At 40.0% G+C, this 22,316-nt stretch overlaps 1 pseudogene; it reads left to right on the forward strand.

The window, feature by feature from the left end:
* Positions 1-14,672: 14,672 nt before the first annotated feature.
* LOC130865115 (mas-related G-protein coupled receptor member B4-like) lies at positions 14,673-21,662 on the forward strand (annotated as a pseudogene).
* Positions 21,663-22,316: the final 654 nt, after the last annotated feature.

A 22,316-nucleotide genomic window follows, 5' to 3' on the forward strand; every position in this document is an offset into this window, starting at 1 on the left:
TGACAAAGTTGGCTTTATCCTCGAAATGCAGGTATAGTTCAACATATGAAAATCTGTCAATGTAATCCACTATATAAACAAACTGAAAAAAGGACCATTTCATTAGATGCTGAAAAAGCCTTCAACAAAATACAAAATCCCTTCATAAAAAAGGTCTTCAAGAGAGTAGGAATACAAGAAACATACCTAAAAATAATGAAGAAAATATACAGCAAGCCAACAGCCAATATCAAACTAAATGGAGAAAAACTCAAAGTGATCCCACTGAAATCAAGAACAAGTCAAAATTGTTCACTCTCTCTATATTTATCCAATATAGAACTTGAGGTTCTAGCTACAGCAATAAGACAACAAAGGGAGATATGATAGTTTACACAAGTGACCCTAAAAATTCTACCAAGGAAATTCTACAACTCATAAATCCCTTCAGTAATATAACAGGACTCGGGATTAACTCAAAATAATCAATAGCCCTCCTTTACACAGACGATAAATGGACTGAGAAAGAAATCAGAGAAGCATCATCCTTCACAATAGCCATAAATAATATAAAATATCTTGGAGTAACTCTAACCAAACAAGTGAAAGACCTATATGATAAGAACATTGAGTCTTTGAAGAAAGAAATTAAGGAAGATGCCAGAAAATGGAAAGATCTCTCATGCTCTTGGGTAAGTAGAATTAACATAGCAAAAATGGCAGTCTTACCAAAAGCAATCTACCAATTCAATGCAATGCCCATCAAAATCCAAGCTAAATTATCCACAGACCTCAAAAAAAAAAAAAGACAATATTCAGCTTCATATGAAAAAGCAAAATGCCAACTGGGCGATGGTGGCGCACGCCTTTAATCCCAGCACTCGGGAGGCAGAGGCAGGCGGATCTCTGTGAGTTCGAGACCAGCCTGGTCTACAGAGCTAGTTCCAAGACAGGCTCCAAAGCCACAGAGAAACCCTGTTTCGAAAAACCAAAAAAGAAAAAAAAAAGCAAAATTCCAAATAGCAAAAACAATCATGTACAATAAAGAAACTTCTTGAGGCATCACAATCCCTGACTTCAAAATCTATTACCAAGATTCAATATTGAAAACAGTTTGGTATTGGCATAAACACAGACAGGAAGACCAATGAAATCAAATCAAAGACCTAGATATTAATCCACATACTTAAAATCACCTGGTTTTTGAAAAGAAGCTAAAAGTATACAATGGAAAAAGAGCATATTCAACAAATGGTGTTGGCATAACTGGATATCAACATGTAGAATGAAAACAGATCCATATCTATTGCCATGCAAAAAAAAAAAAAAACTCAAGTTCAAATGGATCAAAGACCTTAAAATAATAACAACCACACTGAACCTCATAAAATAGAAAATGGGAAGTAGCCTTCAATTCATGGGCACAGGACACCACTTCCTAAATATAATATAAGAAGCACAGATGCTGAGAGAAACTATTAATAAATGGGAACTCCTGAAACTGAGAAGCTCCTGTAAGGCAAAGGACAGTCAACAAGATAAGACAGCAGCCTAAAAAATGGGAAAAGATCTTTACCAACCTCACATGGAATAGAGAGCTGATATCCAAAATATACAAGGAACTCAAGAAATTGGTCATCAAAAAAAAACAAACAATTCAATTTAAAAAATGGGATACAGACCTAAACACAACAGATGAATCTAAAATGGCTGAAACATCCTTAGTCATCAGAGAAATGCAAATCCAAACAACTCTGAGATTCCATCTTATACCTCTAAGAATGGTCAAAACCAAAAACACTGATGACAGCTTATACTGGAAAGGATATGGGGTAAAGGGAGCTCTCTTCCATTGCTATTTGGAGTGCAAATTGGTACAGTCACTTTGAAAATCAGTATGGCGATTTCTCAGAAAATTAGAAAACAACCTACCTCAAAACCAAGCAATACCACTTTTGGATATATACCCAAAGTATGCTCAATAATACCGCAAGGACATGTACTTAACTATGTTCATAGCAGCATTATTTGCAATAGCCAGAACCTGGAAACAACCTAAATGCCCCTCAATTGAATAAAGAATAAAGAAGATGTGGTACATTTACACAATGGAGTACTACACAGCAGAAAAAATAATGACATCTTAAAATTTGCAGGCAAATGAATGGATCTAGAAAGCATCATATTGAGTGAGGTAACACAGACCCAGAAAGACAAATATAATATGTACTCACTCATAAGTGGCTTTTAGACATAAAGGAGAGAAAAAACAGCCTCCAATTCACAATCCCAGAAAACATAGACAACAAAGAGAACCCTAAGGGAAACATTACTTGGATCTAATGTACATGGGAAGTTGAAAAAGACAAGATCTCCTGTTAAATTGGGAGCACAGAGTTGATGAAAGAGGGCAGAAGGAGAGGGGGAGCAAGAGTGGGAAGGGAAGAAAATACAGAGCTCAATAAAAACAATAAAAAAAATAAAAACCTTAAGTGATCAAAAATCTATATTCTGCTGAGTCTGGTCGCACATGCCTTAATCCATAACTTAAGAAGCAGATGCAGATGGATCTCTGTGAGTTTAAGGACTGTTACTTTCATTGAAATTTTTTCATGTTTTTATTTTTCTATTTGAGATTTGTACAACAGCACTTAGTTTGTTAAATGAGGCTTTTTTTCTCCTTTGTCTACTTGTCTTCCTTTTTCAGTAGAGATGTCTGTAGCTTTAAGACAGTAGCTAATTCATAGCAAGGTTACGGTGTGGGTGTCTTCTGTCTGTTGGTATTTGGTACTATAACCTCCACTCCAGGTGTTCTTCTTGTCAGCTACAATATGGAAGCTGCAATACCTTGGTCAAGAAGTTTATAACAAATTTCCCCTGGAGTGTGGACTTGTCCTGGTTCTTGAGACTTAGTGAAACAACGGAAAATCCCTGTCCTAGTACTGGCATGGCTATGGTGGGTCCCACAAGGACTGAAGCTTCTGGACCTCCTGCCACTTGTGGTGGCAGAGCCTCTGGTGGGAACTGATTAAGATCACCGGAGCCTCACAGTGATGGATGCGACAGTGAACATGCGACAATCCCTGACAAGTAGCTATGAAATCTGCTTGGCTGGAATACAGGTCGGTAGATTTTGACAAAAACAGAGTGGCATTAACTTTATCTTTATAATTTCATGCAGAATAATGTTGATGTGCTAAAATCATCTTATATTCTCTAATTTCCTGCCATTGCTCCTGGTAATCATTAATTTCTGTCACTGTAGATTTTTGTCTTCCAATACTTTGTGTTGTTACTTTGACCCAACATGTGGCTCTATTAGATTAACTTCATCTAGTTTTCATTTAGGCTTCTTTTGTGTCTTCTCAAAGTGGGCCCATTAATTATTAATGATGATTAATAATTCACTTTATATGGATGTTCCATTGTTTTCTCATTCGCTTACATACACAGAACATTTTATACACTTCTAGATGGGGCAAAGAGAATCAGTAATCCCAGCTTTTGTGATATGGCTTCTGAGTTGCTGGTAATTGATCCCAGAGCCTTACCTGTGCTAGGTAAATACACTGTTATTAACTTCAATCATAGTTGCTTTTGTAAAGTTATGTATAGGATGTGGGTTTTTTACTAATTTTATGAATTCTAAATAACTTGACACTGTGCTTTTTGATAAGTCTCCTTTTTGTACTTTTAGGAAATTTTACATGGCTTTTTAAGTTCTTGAATAAATTCTTATTTTGCCCATAGTACATGAGCATTCCTGTTGCTCTTTCTCAGCAGAAGTTGGTGCTATCAGTGTTTTCATATTATTGTGGACTAGAATTTTTATATTTTATATTATATCCTAATATATATCCTATATTCTGGTATCATATTGTATTCCTTTTTAATTTTCACTTTTAGTGGATAACATAAAAATTTTCCTATATGTATTATACATCGGTATATATTCTTTTTAAAGTATTAACTAAAAATATGGGTGATATGTGCAAGTGAATGAAGGCACCTACAAAGGAGAAAGAAGGCATTAGATTCCCCTCAAGCTGGAGTTACAGATTGCTGTGAACTGCTTTACACATTATGAAAAAAAACATGGTCCTTTTCAAGAGCAGTACACACTTTCAACACTGGGCCATTTTTCCAACCTGAAATCTGAGGATCCCAGGGCCATGGAGTATACAGCAGGTGACAACTATTCAACAGGTAACCCACCAGACAAATAACTCTCTGATGGAGAGCCCTGCTTGGAAAATTCCAGTGGGAAAGCTGACTGTAAATGACCAGTTGCTTCTCTCTGTAGTTTTTCTCATGTGCCACTACATCTATGTTAAACACAGCTATGGGAGTTTTCCCACTGCTTGTGTGTGTATTATTATGAAAATATTCCATCTATTGGGCACACATATACCTGTGGATGATCAGGAAGACGATTCCTGCCTAATCTGTATAATTTTGATGAATAGGATATTTTTCATAACTAACATAGGAAAATAACAGTATTCTCAGTCACAAAGCAACTAATTTTAGACCTCAGAACAAATTCAAAACAGACTATTTGTCCCTGCAGAGAACACACAGGGCAAGTTTCCAATTGTCTGTTAAAGAAAGGTCAGGGATAAAACAACTCTGATAGACACAAGGCCCTGTAGCAACTGACTTTCTGCATATACTCCCCACCACTCAAGTTTCAGCCAACTAACCGTTTCATGTGTAAGCTCTGAATTTCAAAGTTACTCTCCATGATGTCTCTCAGGATATGTGCATGACCAGGCATTGATCACTGGCTCATCATGTGACATCTCTAGACTGAGAGAAACCGTGTGATTCCTTATTTGTATTAGAATATCTCTTTCTCTTATTGTTTACTCAAGAAATGCTTCATGACCCTGAAGATGTGATTCATATTTGTCCAGAATTTTTGGTGTAGGAGAAGAGAGAGACATGTGACTGACAGAAATGTGAGAAAGCTATGTCAGAGAGAGCTGTGTAAGAGAGAGCTGTGGAAAGAGCTATATAGGGAGAGTGGTATAAAGAGCTGTAGAGAGAACTGTGTAAAGAGATGTAACTGTGAGTAGGAATGTGTGGCTGTGTGAAAGAGGTATATAGCTGTATGGAGAATGTACCTATGTATGTAGAGACAGATTTTTCAAGATGAAGTAAAAGGGAAAATTACCTCAGAAGCATATGTGCATTTTTCCTACCCTTCAGATAGAAAAGTTTAGCCTTCACAGTATTCATAGATTTTTTTTTTTGCATAACCTAGAGGTGGTCTTGGAACAGAGTCTCCCAAAGTCTGACTATATGATTCCATACTTCCAAAATACTGAATGGCACCCATGTGGACAACTGCATCTACATAAAACCTGAGAGAGCTTGGCAAGTAATTCTAGACATAACAATAGAGTAAAGCATGGCTTCATGGTAGCAGCAATTTTTCAGATCGGTTCTGCTTGCTAGAGGCAAGCACTCTCATTTAAGAGATGCTTCCTGACTCAGCTTTAGCTGCAAAACTCTGCAGCTCTTTAAGTGGTCCTGCCATGAAACACTTAAGTGGTGTTTATAAAAGCTGAACATGCTTTTTGGTTTTCAGTGATAGCAGAAAAAAAGCTATGCCATTTTAAAATGCCGGCTTTCTGGGCCGTCCTGCCAGGGCAAACTCTTACTCTTTCAGGCTGTCCAACTACAGAACATTTGAATCTGGTTTGTGAGCACACTGCTGTAGCTTGCTTGCTGGCAGGGACCTTAAAATTCCACAGAGTTGTGGCAATATACAGGCCTCCAGCCGGTACCTCTGCCATGAGCCTGGAATTTCAGAAAGCTAAGGAATAGGCTGGATCTAGTCTTCAAAGCCACGGCTTTAATTCTACCCATACTGCTTATCAAATTAGAGAATCATGTGGTTAAAAAAGGAGAAATATACAGTAAATAGAGATTCAAAGATGAAGAAAACCTCTAAATGGTTTACAGTGTGTTAAAAATATATGCAAGCTTGGGAGAGTAAAGGAAAGGTTAAAGTCCTCAAAATAAAAAAAAAGTAGTTGGGTGTGGTGGTACACACCTTTAATCCTGACACTTGGGAGACAAAGATAGATGGGTCTCTGTGAGTTCAAGATGTGGTGTCACATGCCTTCAATCCCAATACTTGAGAGACAGAGACAGGCAGGTCTCTGTGAGTTCAAGAACAGCCTGGTTTACAGAGTGAGTTCCAGTATAAGATACACAGAAACCCTGTCTCAAAAAGCCAAAAATTAAAAATAAAAGAAATAGAGGTTAAAATAAAGCCACGCAAAGATGAAAAATACATAGAGAGTCTGGATACCATATGTTATTATGTTCTCTTTGATTTATTTGAATGCTTAGGAAAGAGCAACAGCTGCTAAAAGATATTTATTTATAAATGCTACTATATTAATCCAAGATAGGTATTTTGAACATACCTCAACTTCAAAATTGAAGTCAAAAGATATGTTACCTTGGAGAAGAGATTTTGCTTTTGTTTCCACAGGAAATGAGAGGCTGTGAATTCATTCTGAGTTAAGAAAAACCAAGTTTGATTAAGGAAGACCATCTGAGAAATCTCTGGTAGGAACAGATGGCCCGGATGTCTAAGTTCTACATCCAGAACAGATTCAAGACTGCTGCCTGATGATGGATGGAGATAGAGACAGAGACCCAAATTGGAGCAACAGACTGAGCTCTTAAGGTCCAAATGAGGAGCAGAAGGAGGGAGAACATGAGCAAGGAAGTCAGGACCACGAGGGGTGCACCCACCCACTGTGACAGTGGAACTGATCTATTGGGAGCTCACCAAGGCCACCTGGACTGGGACTGAATAAGCATGCGATGAAACCGGACTCTCTGAACATGGCGGACAATGAAAGCTGATGAGAAGCCAAGGACAACGGCACTAGGTTTCGATCCTAATACATGGACTGGCTTTGTGGGAGCCTAGCCTGTTTGGATGCTCACCTTCCTGGACCTAGATAGAAGTGGGAGAACCTTGGACTTCCCACAGGGCAGGGAATTTGGACTGCTCTTCAGTCTCGAGAGGGAGGGGGAATAGAGGGGGGAGGAAGAGAGGAGTGGGGAGAGGGGAAGGGGAGTGTGGAGAGGGGGTGATGTGTGGGAGGAGGGGGAGGGAAATGGGAAATGGGGAGGAGGCAGAAATTTTAATTAAAAAAGAATAAAATTAAAAAAAAAAACATAGGGCAAATATGAAAAGCTTCTTAGGAATGTCCTTTCAGCACAGAGCATGGCTATTCATGCCTCATATGAGTGACAGATTAGCTCTATAAAAATCCCAGGGGACTCATACCTATCTCACAATCATGCTTTTTGCTATGGACTGCAAACCATTCTTGAGGATGTTTGTGTGGAGGGATCAATTCCAAGTGTAGATCCTTTTTCCCTTATATTCCTGGTTTGTTATTTTTCCTTCTTGATCAACCTTAATATGAACAGTTGTATCTCTGCTCAAGCACATTGAGCCATTAACTGTGTGGATTGAAGTCATGGACCAAAATAAATTGTTCTTCTAAGAAAAAAAAAAAAAAAAGACTGCCGCCTGAGATGATCAAGACTCACAGGATACTCCAGTCAGGACTTGGTCATAATTGAAATTTTTCTTCAGGTCCCCATAAGATTATTAACACCCCCAACCAGCAGGAAGTAACCTGGAATACTATGCTCACATTCCCCCCAAAAAATGGACTATGGTTATCTTCCTTTGTTTAAAAAAAGAAGAGGGAGAAAGTAGTGTGGGACAATTCTGTATTCTGTCAGTTATGTTTTAAATAAACATTGATTGCCCAGTAACCAGGCAGGAAGTATAGGCAGGACACCCAGACAGGAAGTAGAGGCGGTTCAATGAGAACAGGAGAATTCTGGGAAGGAGGAAGCCATTTCTCTCTAGTCCTGCCCAGACCCTGAAGAAGGAAGATGTGACCTACCCCACCAAAAAAGGTACCGAGCGATGTGACTAACACAGATAATAATAACAATGGGCTAATAATGGGCAATATAAGTTATAAGAGCTAATAAGAAGCCTGAGCTAATGGGCCAATCCATTTATATCTAGCATAGACACTGGCTGTGGGAACTGGGCAGGACAGAAACCCCTACATGCAGGCCCTCATGTTACAACAATCCTCTAAGCTTTTCCTGTTAAACCCAAACAAAATTTTCCACCACCTTGAGAAGCAAGCATCAATCACATGAACCCATGGGTAGGAGTGATAATACATATCTAAATCATAGAATTATGTCTACAAGCCCCTAAAGGTGATGTCCTTGTCCATTTCTAATTGAAATAACCTTCTAAAAAACTTATGTCATATAAAATGACTATACCTTTAAGAACAAATGGAGAAATCATAGAAAATGAGAATAACTAAGTGATGTGAGAATTTAAAATATAAGAACATACAGCATAAGAGCAGATTTCATGAAACAGAGTAAGGAACTACAGTGTGTTCCATATGGGGAATTCTGCCTTTCCTAGGAAAGTCTTAAAGTTGAATTCATATGGACAACTTAACAAGAAAATAAGTATTCAGTGATATTAATGATAAAAAGTAATTAGATAGTGAAGAGAGTTAATGTGTGATGGTATCTGGATAATGTAATTCATAGAGTCTATGTATTTTATTTTTATGTTTAAATAAAATGTATGTATTGCAGATATCATTTCACTCTTATCAGCTTAACAAAGATTAAATGGAAAATATTTATCAACACAGACATAAGAAAATAATGCAATCTCAAAATATAAGGTGGTACTATATGTAGGTACTGTTGTTGTTACAGCAGTAGTAATTACATTTCTAGCTATTCAGTTTGAATGATATTTATGAGGGTTAAAAATATTCATATACAGCTTTGTAAACAATTATATATACTCAATCAAAACTGAAAATAGGATGTTTGTCATCAATGGGAAAGTTGTTACCTTCTTCCAGCATCAAATGGGTGATGCTGGTGCTGAGTATGTTGTAAAGTCTACTGGCATCTTTACCAGTAGGAAGGGCTAAAGCCCACTTGAAAGGTGGGGCCAAGAGACTCATTGTCTCTGGCCTTTTGTTGGCACTTCCATATCGTGATGGGTGTGAACCTTAAGAAGTATGAAAATTCACCCAAATTGTCAGCAATGCTTCCTCCACCACCAACTGCTTAGCCCCTCTGGCCAAGGTCATCCATTACAATCTTGGCATTATGGAAGAACTCTTGATGACAGTCCATGCAATAACTGCCACCCAGAAAGCTGTGATGGACTCTCCTGGGAAGCTGTGGCGTAATGGACCAGAACATTATCTCTGCTTCCTCGGGTGCTGCCAAGTTTGTAGGCAAGGTCATCCCAAAATGAACCAGAAGCTCACTGGCATGGCCTTCTGTGTTCCTATCCATAACATACCTGACATGGATCTGAAATGTCACCTGGAGACAGCTGCCAATATGATATAATGACATCAAGAGGATGGTGAAGCAGGTATCCAGGTGTCTACTAAAGGACATCCCAGGTTACACTGAGGACCAGGCTGTCTCGTGAAACTTTAACAGAGATACCTACTCTTCTATCTTTGATGTTGGGCTGGCAGTGTTCTCTATGCCAACTTTGTAAAGGTATTTCTTGGTATGACAATAAATATGGCTACAGCAACAGGGTAGTGGGCTTCATTTCCTAACTGGCCTCCAAGGGTATAAAACCCTGGATCACTCACCACAGGACCAAGTTCCCAAAGGGCCAGCCATTAGGATTCACCCCTGGAAGGCCCCACAAGTCCTCTCAATGCCATCGTCCTGACTGAACAAGTGTCCACTACTTGGTGGATGCAGTTAAGGCACATCCAAAGCATGACATCTTTCCTTGGTCTCCGAAGTTCTCATCCCTCTTGTCTTCCAAATGAAATCACATTTTTAAAACACTGGAAAAGAACCCAAGGTGTCTGTGATTTGAAGATTGTAAAGATAAATCAAAGAAGAAAAAACTTAAAAATTATATGTTTTAGGCACTAAGCACATAAAGATTAACAAATTTTAAGAAGCACATTATACAAACTGGTACACATTCTGAAATATGCATTTCATGAGGCGAGTTGACCAACACACTTCTTTATACTGATGAAATAAAAAACTATATTTCTGTTCAGAGGTGCTAGTGTCAATCCCAAAGATTGAAGCAGAAAGACCACTGATATAAATCATCATGGCCGAAATAATAAAGAAAGTTCTCTATGAGTTCAAGGCCAGCCTGGTATACAAAAGCTAGTTCCAGGACAGGCTCGAAAGCTACAGAGAAACCCTGTCTCAAAAAAAAAAAAAAAAGAAGTAGGAAGAGGAAGAGGAGGAGGAGGAGGAAGAGATGGAGGAAGAAAAAGAAGAGGAGGAGGAGGAGGAAGAGGAAAAAGAAGAAGAAGAAGAGGAGGAGGAAGAAGAAGAAGAAGAAACTAATAATAAATAATAATAATAATAATAATAATAATAATAATAATAATAATAATATAGAAAGTGATTAAAGTAAGCATTTTGTTTCATGTACATGGACTGCTGCCCCCAATGATGGGATTTGAGAATTCAGCATTGGATGTCAGGAGGACAAGGTTTTTACAGAGCTTAGGTATATGGAGCTTCCAAATTGGGGGAATAGGCAGTGTTACAGGATCAGAACATAACTTGTGGTTGAAACAAGGTAATCAGAACAAGTAGTCATAACAAGGTAATAGCAGGTGTTCATGTGACCTTTTGAAATGGAGGTCGTGTTGCAAGATAGCTATAAACAACTTTTTGAAACAAAGACAAGGTTACGATTCCTGGAACAGTAGTACAGAAACATTTGTACTTAAGATTACAGGTGGGGTATAAGCCAATCCTTGAGAAGCAGAGGCTTAATCATAAACAGGATGAACCTAGTTTGTCTTTACTGTAAGTTGATCTTGAAGATTAAGATAGAAGCAGCTGTTTCTTCACTAGTATTAAAATTGTGAAGATGTGTAAGAGGTGGAACTTAGGACAGCTGCAGAAGACTCAGGACTGTCAGCTTGAATGCCATTTGGACAAAAACCACCCAGAGTGCAGCACTGCCTTGGAAGAAGGACCAAGAGTGACACATCAGCACTATGCAGAGCCCTACAAGGCTACATGGTCTGCTCAGGCATCAGTTACACAGTCACAAACCCCAGGATGACATGCTTTGATGTTGCTAGCTGTGTGGGGATTGGCCCTTAATGGAGAGAACAGTTATTCCAAGTAGGTTGACCAGTTAGGATGGGATGGTAGAGACTGATATGTGAGGCGTGATATGATGATGATTCAGTTATGCACTCACACACTCCAAGCTGATACTACTTGATGTTGCAACCTGTGATGGGAGTTGGTCCATAAATGAGGGAAGAGTAATTATTTGGACACAAGTAGACCTAAAAGGATGGGATGGGAGAGGCTGATATGAGAGTGGAAATGGGGCAGATGCCAAGAAACATCTTAGTGAACATCTGTACTCAAAGGTTTCTAGTGTGTGACTTGTTCCCAGTAGACATACTGCAAATCACAAGATCTTCTCAACACTTTAAAAAGCCTCACCTGGGTCAGAAACGTTTATTCAGCTCTTTACGGCAAATCCCAATTCCAGAAGAAGGAAGCAGAGTCTAGAACCAATCCAGGAAGGGGTCTTCTTCAGCCTTGCTCAGCTCTCCACCTCTAGCCCTGAAAATGGGAGAAAGGTAAGAATATATTCCAAGAACGTTCAGAGAATTACTGTCTTGGAGTTTTCTCTGTATCCATATGCCTGTGTTGATACCACAAAATGCAACATTGTAGGGTTCAGGGATTCCTCCTAGGAAGATTTGAGATAGAAGCTTCCTTTCAAAGCAGAGAGATGGCCTGGCTTAAACAGACTTTCCTTATTTTCCCCAAATCATTCATATTCATGTCTGTTATTTCTTTGAGGAGGAATATTATGTGCATATTTTGTTTCCCAGGAGAGAGGAGATAGAGAGGTCATAGTTATAGGTCAGCAGAAAGAAGGGATAACTAATGCGTGGAGAAGCATAGATATTGTCAGCACACAGTAGACCAGGAGTAGGGTAGAAAATGCAATTCTCAAACATCTTGTCTTTTGCTCTCTTGTGTCCTTAAAATGTCACCAGTGGCCTCAAATACAAAAAAAAAAAGAAAAAAGAAAAAACTTAGAGAAAAGGACTGCTCTTAGGGGTCAGATAAGGCACTTCCGCGAGATGTCAGGGAACAAAGAAAAAGATGGAAAGAAAATCTTCCTCACTTGAAAGTCTTCATCCACCGTGAGGTTTCCAGATTTAACTGTCATCCGGTCATTTGTCCCCTCTTCTCCACCAGAGTAGAGTTTGTCTTGTTTGTATTTCATTTTTCTAGTGCTGCTTTTGAGGGAGGACTCACCCATTTTGATCAAAAATAAGATTCGACTGAAATTTATGCAGGAAAATACGTTTTGTATCTGCTATAGCAATAGAGTGACTTCTCAAATACAGAACTGTAGAAGAATATCTTACCAAGAAAGTTGCTACCAGTGGCTTGGCAGCTGCACCTTGTCAGACATACACACACACACACACACACACACACACACCAAAAAAACAAAAAAACAAAAACAAAAAAAAAAAACAGCATTAGAATTCTACAGACCTAAAGGGCAGCAGCAGGCTGTGATGGTAGACTCTCGGCAACATCAACGTGTCAGAATAGGGAAGACTCACAGAGGAGCTAGGGGTTGTTCCTTTAAAATCCTTACACATCCTTGGTGAGTTTCTCTACTCTCTCTGATTCTCCAGTTTTGATTAATGCTTTGCCATCTGATCCAGACAGAATGCAAACTGGGATCCCTTTTAATTAAAAACTCAGATAATTCATTAATAGAGACGTTAATGGACTTGGTCTCTCTGGCAGTCTATAAAGGTCTTGAAAGTCTCTCAAGCATGGGATCATAAGGAGATTTTTGGCATCTTCTCAAAAGTAGGGGAAAGTGAAGCAGAGAACATAGAGAAATAACATCAGAAGAGATGCAGAGAGAAAAACTCAAGGATATGATAGCAGTGTGATATCGGGAACCGCCTTTTGTACATTTAACCCTGCTTTCCCCAAGGGACATCACTACAAATGTTGTTCAAGGAAAGCATGCCCATCATCACCACTTTTACGCTGACTGTAGATGATGTCCACCACCTCCACTCTCAGCCCCATTTGAATCTCTCTTGCTGTTTCACTAGGTTTTTAGCTAGGGGTTTTATTCAACCACCCTTGTGACTGCTATGTTGTTTATGGTGTGGGCAAGTCTCCTGTGTTTTTCCATTATTCACTTCTATAAACACAGAGTGTTGTGGTGGACACAGGTTTTTCAAGGAAGTAATCCTTTCCTAGTAGATTGGCTAGTTTATAAAGCAACTGTGGTACAAGCATGAGACCCTGAATTCCAGCCTCCAGAATAATCCAGACCTGGCTAGTCATGCCCATCAATCCAGTACTGGGGATGTAGAAACCAGAGCATCCCTGGAGTTTATTGGTCTGCTGTTGAGTCTGTGAGCATGAGCTCATTCAGAAACCCTGTCTCAAAAGGTAAGTTAGTGATCTATTGAAGAAAGCTTTGACATCTGCCGGTAACATCTACAAACACATGTACACACACATGTGCATACACACACACACACAAACACACACACGGGGGGGAGGTGGTATCTGTTACTGATGCAGTTTATCTGGATTGGGATTCACACTATGAGAGACAGGTATAATCTTTTACCATTTTATGCTACAATTTCATCTTCAGAAAACCGGAAAAAAAAATCCGTTCTTACATCACATACTGTACAGTGATTCAACATGACAATATAGTCAAGTCTTTAAAGAACAAACTCATTCACTCTACATACGAGCTTGTCCTGTTCTTCTACTAAATGGAGTCTGGTTACAACTGCCTACCCATCCCTATTTGTATTTCAATTGCTGTACCTTCCCAGCTCTCTTCAGTCTGCACAGACACCTTTTGTCATCAGAGGAAGCTCTCCATCTTCTACCATCTTCTAGAAGAGACTATGGAGATGGCTCATGTTATATTAGGTTTCTTTCTCATCTCTGCACTCCACTTGACAGTCCTGCATTAGACATATCCATTTTCCATTCCCGTTCTGCAACAGTACTTAGACTTTACCTTCCCTTCCTTCTGGCTCCTTCCCTTGCTTAGCAATCATCTCAGAACCACATCCATCTCTAGGCTGTGCACCTAAGTGTGTCCTGCAGCTTAACTAAGCTGAGTTGGGTCTTTACCACAATGTCCTGCCCATGAGCAACATCAATGATTTGTCCACACATGAGTAATTGGAAATAATTTGTCAACTCAGGGCTGTTGACAAAAAGAGTTAGGATTATTGAGAATTTCTTTATCACTAGGCTATATGGTTTTTAAATAAGGGATATAAAGAGAATTTTTACCCTTCAAAATTTAAATTTGAATGTTTTTCTTTCTCTTTTTATATTAAAAATTTTTTAATATAATCTTTTCTCATTTTACATAGCAGAATGTGTCACTTTGGTCTGTATGACCCCAGATGTGGCATGGCCCTTAAGTACCAACGTGGTCTCAGGTGACCGATCAGACCCCAGTATTCACACAGACCTTGGTTACAACAGGAGCCACAGACATTGACCAAGACCCAGGTTGCTGTAGGGCCATGGACCCAGACAAGGCCCTCTGCAGGAACTCAGGCCTGGATGATACTATGGTACTGTATGGCAGCACAGTCCATTCAGATCAGCATGGCTATGTTGGTGGCACAGCTCCTAGACACCACATGGCCACGGGTAACATCCCAGATACTGGGCATCCCCATGGCCCTAAGGTGACATGGGCCATGTGAGGCTACACAGCCTCTGGCTGTGGTAGAACCATGGACCCAGACATGGCCCCTGGCAGCGGCCCTGGCCCACATTCCACCACGGCCCTGGTTGGCAGGAAAGCCCCCCACATCAGCCTACTGGTAACCACTTTAAACTCTTCCACAGTACATGAAACAATCTGCTCCTCCTCCTCTCCCATTTCTCCACCACATATGTGCTTGTCATAATGGGACCCACCAGGCTGGCCTGGGGCTTGCTTGCACCCACCTGAGCTAGACAGCATCAGATAAGCCATAGACGTCTTCCTGCAGTACAGGTCTTGAGGACCAAGGCTGTACTGGGTGGTTTGCACCTACCTGAGACAGACATTATCAGAATGACTATAGATTGTTGAACAGTTCATTGCAATTTCCTTTATGCTTACTAAGACTGCCTTATGACCTAAAATATGATATAGAAAAATATCTATGGGTTGCTGACAGAGATATGTATTCCATGGTTCTTGGGTGAAGTGTTATGTACTATGTCTTAGTTAGGGTTTTCTTTCTTTTTTAATTGTTTATTTATTTATTAAAGATTTCTGCCTTCTCCCCGCCACCACCTCCCATTTCCCTCCCCCTCCCCGATCAAGTCCCCCTCCCTCATCATCCCTAAGAGTAATCCGGGTTCCCTGCCCTGTGGGAAGTCCAAGGACCACCCACCTCCATCCAGGTCTAGTAAGGTGAGCATCCAAACTGCCTAGGCTCCCACCAAGCCAGTACGAGCAGTAGGATCAAAATCCCATTGCCATTGTTCTTGAGTTCTCAGTAGTCCTCACTGTCCATTATGTTCAGCAAGTCCGGTTTTATACCATGCTTTTTCAGACCCAGGCCAGCTGGCCTTGGTGAGTTCCTGATAGAACATCCCCATTGTCTCAGTGTGTGGGTGCACCCTTCGCGGTCCTGAGTTCCTTGCTCGTGCTCTGTCTCCTGCTCTTGATTTGGACCTTGAGATTTCAGTCCGGTGCTCCAATGTGGGTCTTTGTCTCTGTCTCCTTTCATCGCCTAAATGTTTTTCTTTGGGTTCACCTTCTTAATTAGCTTCTCTTGGACCACGCATAATAGGATCAACGTCCCCTATTCATGGCTAGAAACCAAATATGAGTGAGTACATCCCATGTTCCTCTTTTTGGGTCTGGCTCACCTCACTCAGGATAGTGTTTTCTATTTCCATCCATTTGCCTGCAAAATTCAGGAAGTCATTGTTTTTTACTGCTGAGTAAAAAATATATATGTACATATTCCATATGTATATATATATGTATATATATGTATATATACATATATCCATATGTATATATATGTATATATTTCATACTTTCTTCATCCATTCTTCCATTGAAGGGCATCTAGGTTGCTTCCAGGTTCTGGCTATTACAAACAATGCTGCTATGAACATAGTTGAGCATATACTTTTGTTGTATGATAGGGCATTTCTTGGGTATATTCCCAAGAGTGATATTGCTGGGTCCAGGGGTAGGTGGATCCCGAAATTCCTGAGAAACCGCCACACTGTTTTCCAAAGTGGTTGCACAAGTTTGCATTCCCACCAGCAATGGATGAGTGTACCCCTTTCTCCACAACCTCTCCAGCAAAGGCTATCATTGGTGTTTTTTATTTTAGCCATTCTGACAGGTGTAAGATGGTATCTTAAAGTTGTCTTGATTTGCATTTCCCTAATCGCTAGGGAAGTTGAGCATGACCTTAAATGTCTTCTGGCCATTCGAACTTCTTCTGTTGAGAATTCTCTGTTCAGCTCAGTGCCCCATTTTTTAATTGGGTTGATTAGCCCTTTAAGGTCTACTTTCTTGAGTTCTCTATATATTTTGGAGATCAGACCTTTGTCTGTTGCGGGGTTGGTGACAGAGATATGTATTCCATGGTTCTCGGGTGAACTGTTATGCACTATGTCTTAGTTATGGTTTTATTGATGTGAAGAGACAACAACCATGGCAATTCTTATATAGGAAAACATTTAATTGGGGCTGGCTTACAGATTCAAAGGTTTAGTCCTTTATCATCATGACAGAAATCAAGGCAGCATGCAGGTAGACATAGCGCTAGAGAAGGAACTGAGAGTTCTACATCCGGGTCCACAAGCAGCAGGAAGAGACTGAGACACATTTTCTCCAACAAGACCACACCTACTCCAACAAGGTCACATCTCCTAATAGTGCCACTCCCTGTGAACCTACAGGGCCATTTTTATTCAAACCACCATACTCCACTTCCTGGTCCCATAGGTTTACATCCTTTTTTAAAGTTTCACAAATTCTGTTTTATTTTTTTCTTTTTTGAACAATCTTTTATTGTACATATGAATCCCAGTTCCTCCAACCCCTGCTTCCCCCACTTTATCCCCACTCCACCCACCATTCACTCCTCAGAGAGGATAAAGCCTCCTATGGGGAGTCATCAAAGTCTGTCACATCACTTGAGGCAGGACTGTGACCCTCACCCCTGTATCTAGACTGAGTAAGGTATCCCTCCATAGTGAACGGGCTCAAAAGTCAGTTTATGCGTTAGGAATAAATCCTGATCCCACTACCATTGGCCCCACAAACTGCCCCAGCCATACAACTGTCACCCACATTCAGAGGGCCTAGTTTGGTCCTATTCAGGATCCCCAGCTGTCAGTCCATAGTCAGTGAACTCTCACTAGCTTGGATCAGCTGTTTCCATGGGTTTCTCCCCATCATGGTCTTGACCCTTTGCTCATATTATCACTGCTCCCTCTCTTCAATTGGACTCTGGGAGCTCAGCCCAGAGCTTAGCTGTAGATCTCTAAATCTGCTTCCATAAGTTATTGGATGAAGGTTCTATGATGACAATTAAGGTAGTCATCAATTTGATTACAGAAGGCCGGTTCATCCTCTCCACTATTGCTTAGAGTCTTAGTTGCTATCATATTTATGGATTCCTTGTGAAAGAAATTGAAGAAGATATCAGAAATTGGAAAGATCTCCCATGCTCTTGGATAAGAGGGATCAACATAGTAAAAATGGCAATCTTACTAAAAGCAATCTAGAGATTCAATGCAATTACCATCAAAATCCCAGCACTATTCTTCACAGACCTTAAAAGGACAATACCCAAGTTCATATGGAAAAAAAAAACTAGTGTAGTCAAAACAATAATGTACAATAAAGGAGCTTCCAGAGGCATCAAGCCCTAAACTAGAACGATAGTAACAAAAAGAGTTTTATATTGGCATAAAAACTGGCACATAGATCAAAGGAATCAGATTGAAGACACCAATAATAATCCACACACCTATAAACACCTGATTTTTTACAAAGAAGCTAAAATTATGTCATGTAAAAAAGAAAGAATCTTCAACAAATTATCTTTATCATAACATAAAGTACATTTAGTACAACTTCAGAAGTCCCCATAGCCTATAACAGTCTCAAACTTGTCTAAAGTGCAAAGTCTCTTCCAAGACTCATGAAAATCTTTTAACTAAAGTCGCGTAAAATCAAAATGAAAGTGAAGATTTCATACTTCCAACATAAAATGATACATGATATCAGTCTTTAATTTGTTTACATTTTTTAACACAGGACTTAGCTCCATTTCACTTCCTGGTGCCCTTTTCTTCTCAAATTGTACATTTTGCAGGTTTCCTTACTCAGCTTGCTTCTTTTCATTCTAGCTCTTCATAAGACTAAACTCTAATAACCACAGGACAGAGTTAATACAAGACTGTTTTGAGAGTTCCTCTGTCAATGCTATTAATCAAAAACTCTTCAATTTAGACTCAGGAATATTTTTTGGACAAGGGCAGAAATTAGTCATACTCTTTACTAAAATACCCCAAGAATAATTTCTAGGCCACATATTAACATTCTTCTTCTCTGAAACCTCTTGAGCCAGACCCCCACAGTTCAAGTCTCCCTCAGCACCACTGTCTTCCATTGACTAGATAACACTGGCTAGCAAAGCCAGTCACAGTTAGAGCTGAAGCTGAAATGATCCCATTTTGCTTCCTGGTTCCATTTCATGAAGTTAAATGCCCATTGGTGAGCAATTGCACCCACTACTGTCATGCTACTATCATCAGCAAACCCGATTTTGGGGGGCTGGCTGCTTACCTAGTGCCAGTCTGCCTATTTTAAGCTGTTGATTGTAGGAGGAGAGAGCCACTTGTTGATCCCTGGCCACTAAGCTTTGAAATAATCACACATAAACTATATTAATTAAGTCACTGCTTGGCCCATTAGCTCTAGCTTCTCATTAGCTAACTCTTACATCTTAATTTAACCCATCTCCATTAATCTGTGCACGACCACAAGGTCGTGGCCTACCAGCAAAGTTTCAGAATGTATATCTCTGCCAGAGACTCCATGGCTTCTGTCTGACTCCACCTCCTTCCTTCCATCATTCAGTTTATTTTTCCCCACCTACCTAAGTTCTGTCCTATTACAGGCCCAAGGCAGCTTCTTTATTAACCAATGGTATTCACAGCACACAGAGGGGAATCCCAGATTAGTTGATGCCCCAAATGGTCCCCTAAATGAAAAATGTGTGTTTCTATGGGGTGATCAAGGCTTCAAGAAGGAACAGTACAATCTTGGTGAAGACAATCGGGTTTGCTGGGTGATTTTCTTCAAAGACCAAGTATGAGGTTAGCTTTTATGTCTTCTGTATGCTTTCCCTGATCCTGGATCTCTCTCTCAACACTCAGATGTTTTATCCTTCATGAAGGCCTTCTAAAAAAGAAGTTATCCAGAAGGATCCTGTGATACAAAGCTGCCTATGCAAACACTGTTCAGGCTAAGCTACTGCAAGCACAGGAACAGGCCTCTTTCTTCAGCCCTGGACAGTGTGGAAAAGAAAAGCTGTCTTTTCTTCAGATGTCTGTGTGACTTTAGGGGTGAGAAATAGAAGCCTATTAAGAATGTCTGTATGGAGGAGTGGAGTGGAAAGGAAGCTCTATGTAGATGCTATCTGCCCAGCTATGCTGCTCTCTTTTCCAGAGCATTTGTGTGCATGTATAGACCTCAAAACTCTTCTCGGGGGTTGGGACGCTATTCCCAAATAGAGGTGTTCTCTATTTTTTCTGCAGCACAGTCCACACTTTTCATGTCAGGGACCTGTGCCTTTGCATGAAATACAAGTAACGAACAGAACATTTACTTCAAATTTTCAACAACCCTTGAAACTGTGGTTCATTTGTTCATTTGTCATAGTTCTTAACTTTCCACTGTAACCCTATAGATAACAGGATAATGGTGACATAATTACAAACAGAGGAGTGCCTGATGTCCTTCAAGGCTTCTCTGCCTTCTAGTTTTCATATTGTAAAATGAAGGCTTAGCCCTTCTAGTATAAGAAGTGTGACTGCTCACACACAGATCTCCATATTTCATTACTCCATTTTTATCATTTAATGGACCCCTTACAGAGACTGAGTGCAGCTATGGCTTGTACCAGGATCTTCCATATTCCTACACCTGAGAAGGAACCTCAGCCCTGGAACAGAAAGAAAGTTAGTTTTGAAATCCTGTCTCTTCCTAACACAGCATAAGGTGCTTAGCAACTGTACTGGTACCATGAACTACCCCAAAATCATTAGAGGCATTGGTCTGCAGATAGACTGAATAGTAAAAACTGAGTTTAAAAGAAGCTTCTAGAATTTGGGATTTTTGATAAATTGCTTCATCTCTGCAAGCCTGTTTCCCCTTCCTTATGAAACTGTGCCAGACACTCCCCCATAGCCAGGTGGTCTTGACAGAAAGTATCGTGTGTTCATATCTCAATTTACTTTGCAGGAACGCTACTGGAATTTTTCCAAGCATGGATCCAATGACCCCAGCCTGGAGCACTGACAACACAACAATGAATGAAACTTACTTACCCTGCACTGCCTCCATGCCCATTATCCTGCATAGTCTTAAAGCTGGCATTGCCATTGTTGGGCTAGCAGGAAATGCCATAGTGCTATGGCTTCTGAGCTTCCACACACAAAGGAATGCCTTCTCTATCTATGTCCTCAACCTGGCTGGGACTGACTTCCTCTTCCTCAGCTTTCAGACTGTGTATTCCCTGGAACGTATCCTTCTTCATTTCTATGACATCTACTTTGATATTCCCATCTATCTCATAAATATATTCATCTTTGCTTACCTTGCAGGTATGTGTATTATTGCAGCCATCAGTGCTGAGCGCTCTCTGTCTGTTTTGTGGCCCATCTGGTATCACTGCCAACGACCAAGACACTTGTCAACTGTTGTGTGTGCCCTGCTCTGGGCCTTCTCTCTACTGTTGAGTCTCCTGTTAGGGCATGATTGTGGTTTGCTAGTTATTGGCTATTATAACGATTCTTTGTGTAGGAGTTATAATTTTATCACTACTGCATTTGTGATAGTATTATCTGTGGTTCTTTGTGGATCCAGCCTGACCCTGTTGTTCAGGATCTTCTGTGGCTCACGAAGAATTCCTGTGACCAGGTTGTGTGTGACCATTATCCTCACAGTGCTGGTCTTCTTATTCTTTGGTCTGCCCTTTGCTATCTATTGGTTCCTCTTAGATTGGATTGAGGAGCTGCACAAAGTTTTCCCTTGCCATATTAAAGAAATGACAACTTTTCTATCCTGCATTAACAGCTGTGCCAACCCCATCATTTACTTCCTTGTTGGCTCTGTTAGGCACCGCAGGTTCCAGAGGCAGACTCTGAAGGTACTACTGCAGAGAGCCATGCAGGACACTCCTGAGGAAGAAGGTGAAGAAAGGGGTTCTTCAAGAAATCCTGGAGAACAGGAAACAGTCTGGTGTAGTAGTTGAGTGAGTCCTTGATCACACACAGTTGTTTTGAGAATCAATATGGCCTATATTTAGATGAACCATTTTCACAACCTTGTTCAGTTGGTTGATAAAACAGCCATTTTGTAGAAATAGGGTGAAATGGGGCTTGTTAAACAGAAACTGACTACAGCATCCTAAAACTGCCTTATGTGGACTCACTGCATCTGTTAGTGATGTAATCTTTGTAACCAAATCACTTGAGGCCAGAACAGCTCCCATTGTAAACAAACCCTTCCCTCCAAAGAAGGCCCAAAGCAGTGCATGAAAGGTTGGGATTTCTTTGGTCATTGAACTTGATAAATATTAAATGAATATTTATATTCTATAGAAATGTCCCTTTTTTTCATGATTGTTTTCTAAATGTTAAGAGAAATTAATTGAAATTCCCACAATCCCAGTTTCCTTCATGAATATTGAAGCTTGATATGACTTAATTGTTTCCTTCCCTGGCAATTTGTATAGTATTTTCTGGAACCATGGAAGTCTTACCACAGGAAAGAAATTACATGTATACATGTAAATACATGCACAGACATATATGTAATCATGTATTTTGTATAATTTCAAGGAAATATAAAAATTACAAACCCTTAAGGCCTTAAAAAGCAACCTTCCTATTATTTGTCCCCATCC

Source organism: Chionomys nivalis, chromosome 23, assembly GCF_950005125.1.
Source record: "Chionomys nivalis chromosome 23, mChiNiv1.1, whole genome shotgun sequence".
In the NCBI taxonomy this organism is placed as follows: domain Eukaryota; kingdom Metazoa; phylum Chordata; class Mammalia; order Rodentia; family Cricetidae; genus Chionomys; species Chionomys nivalis.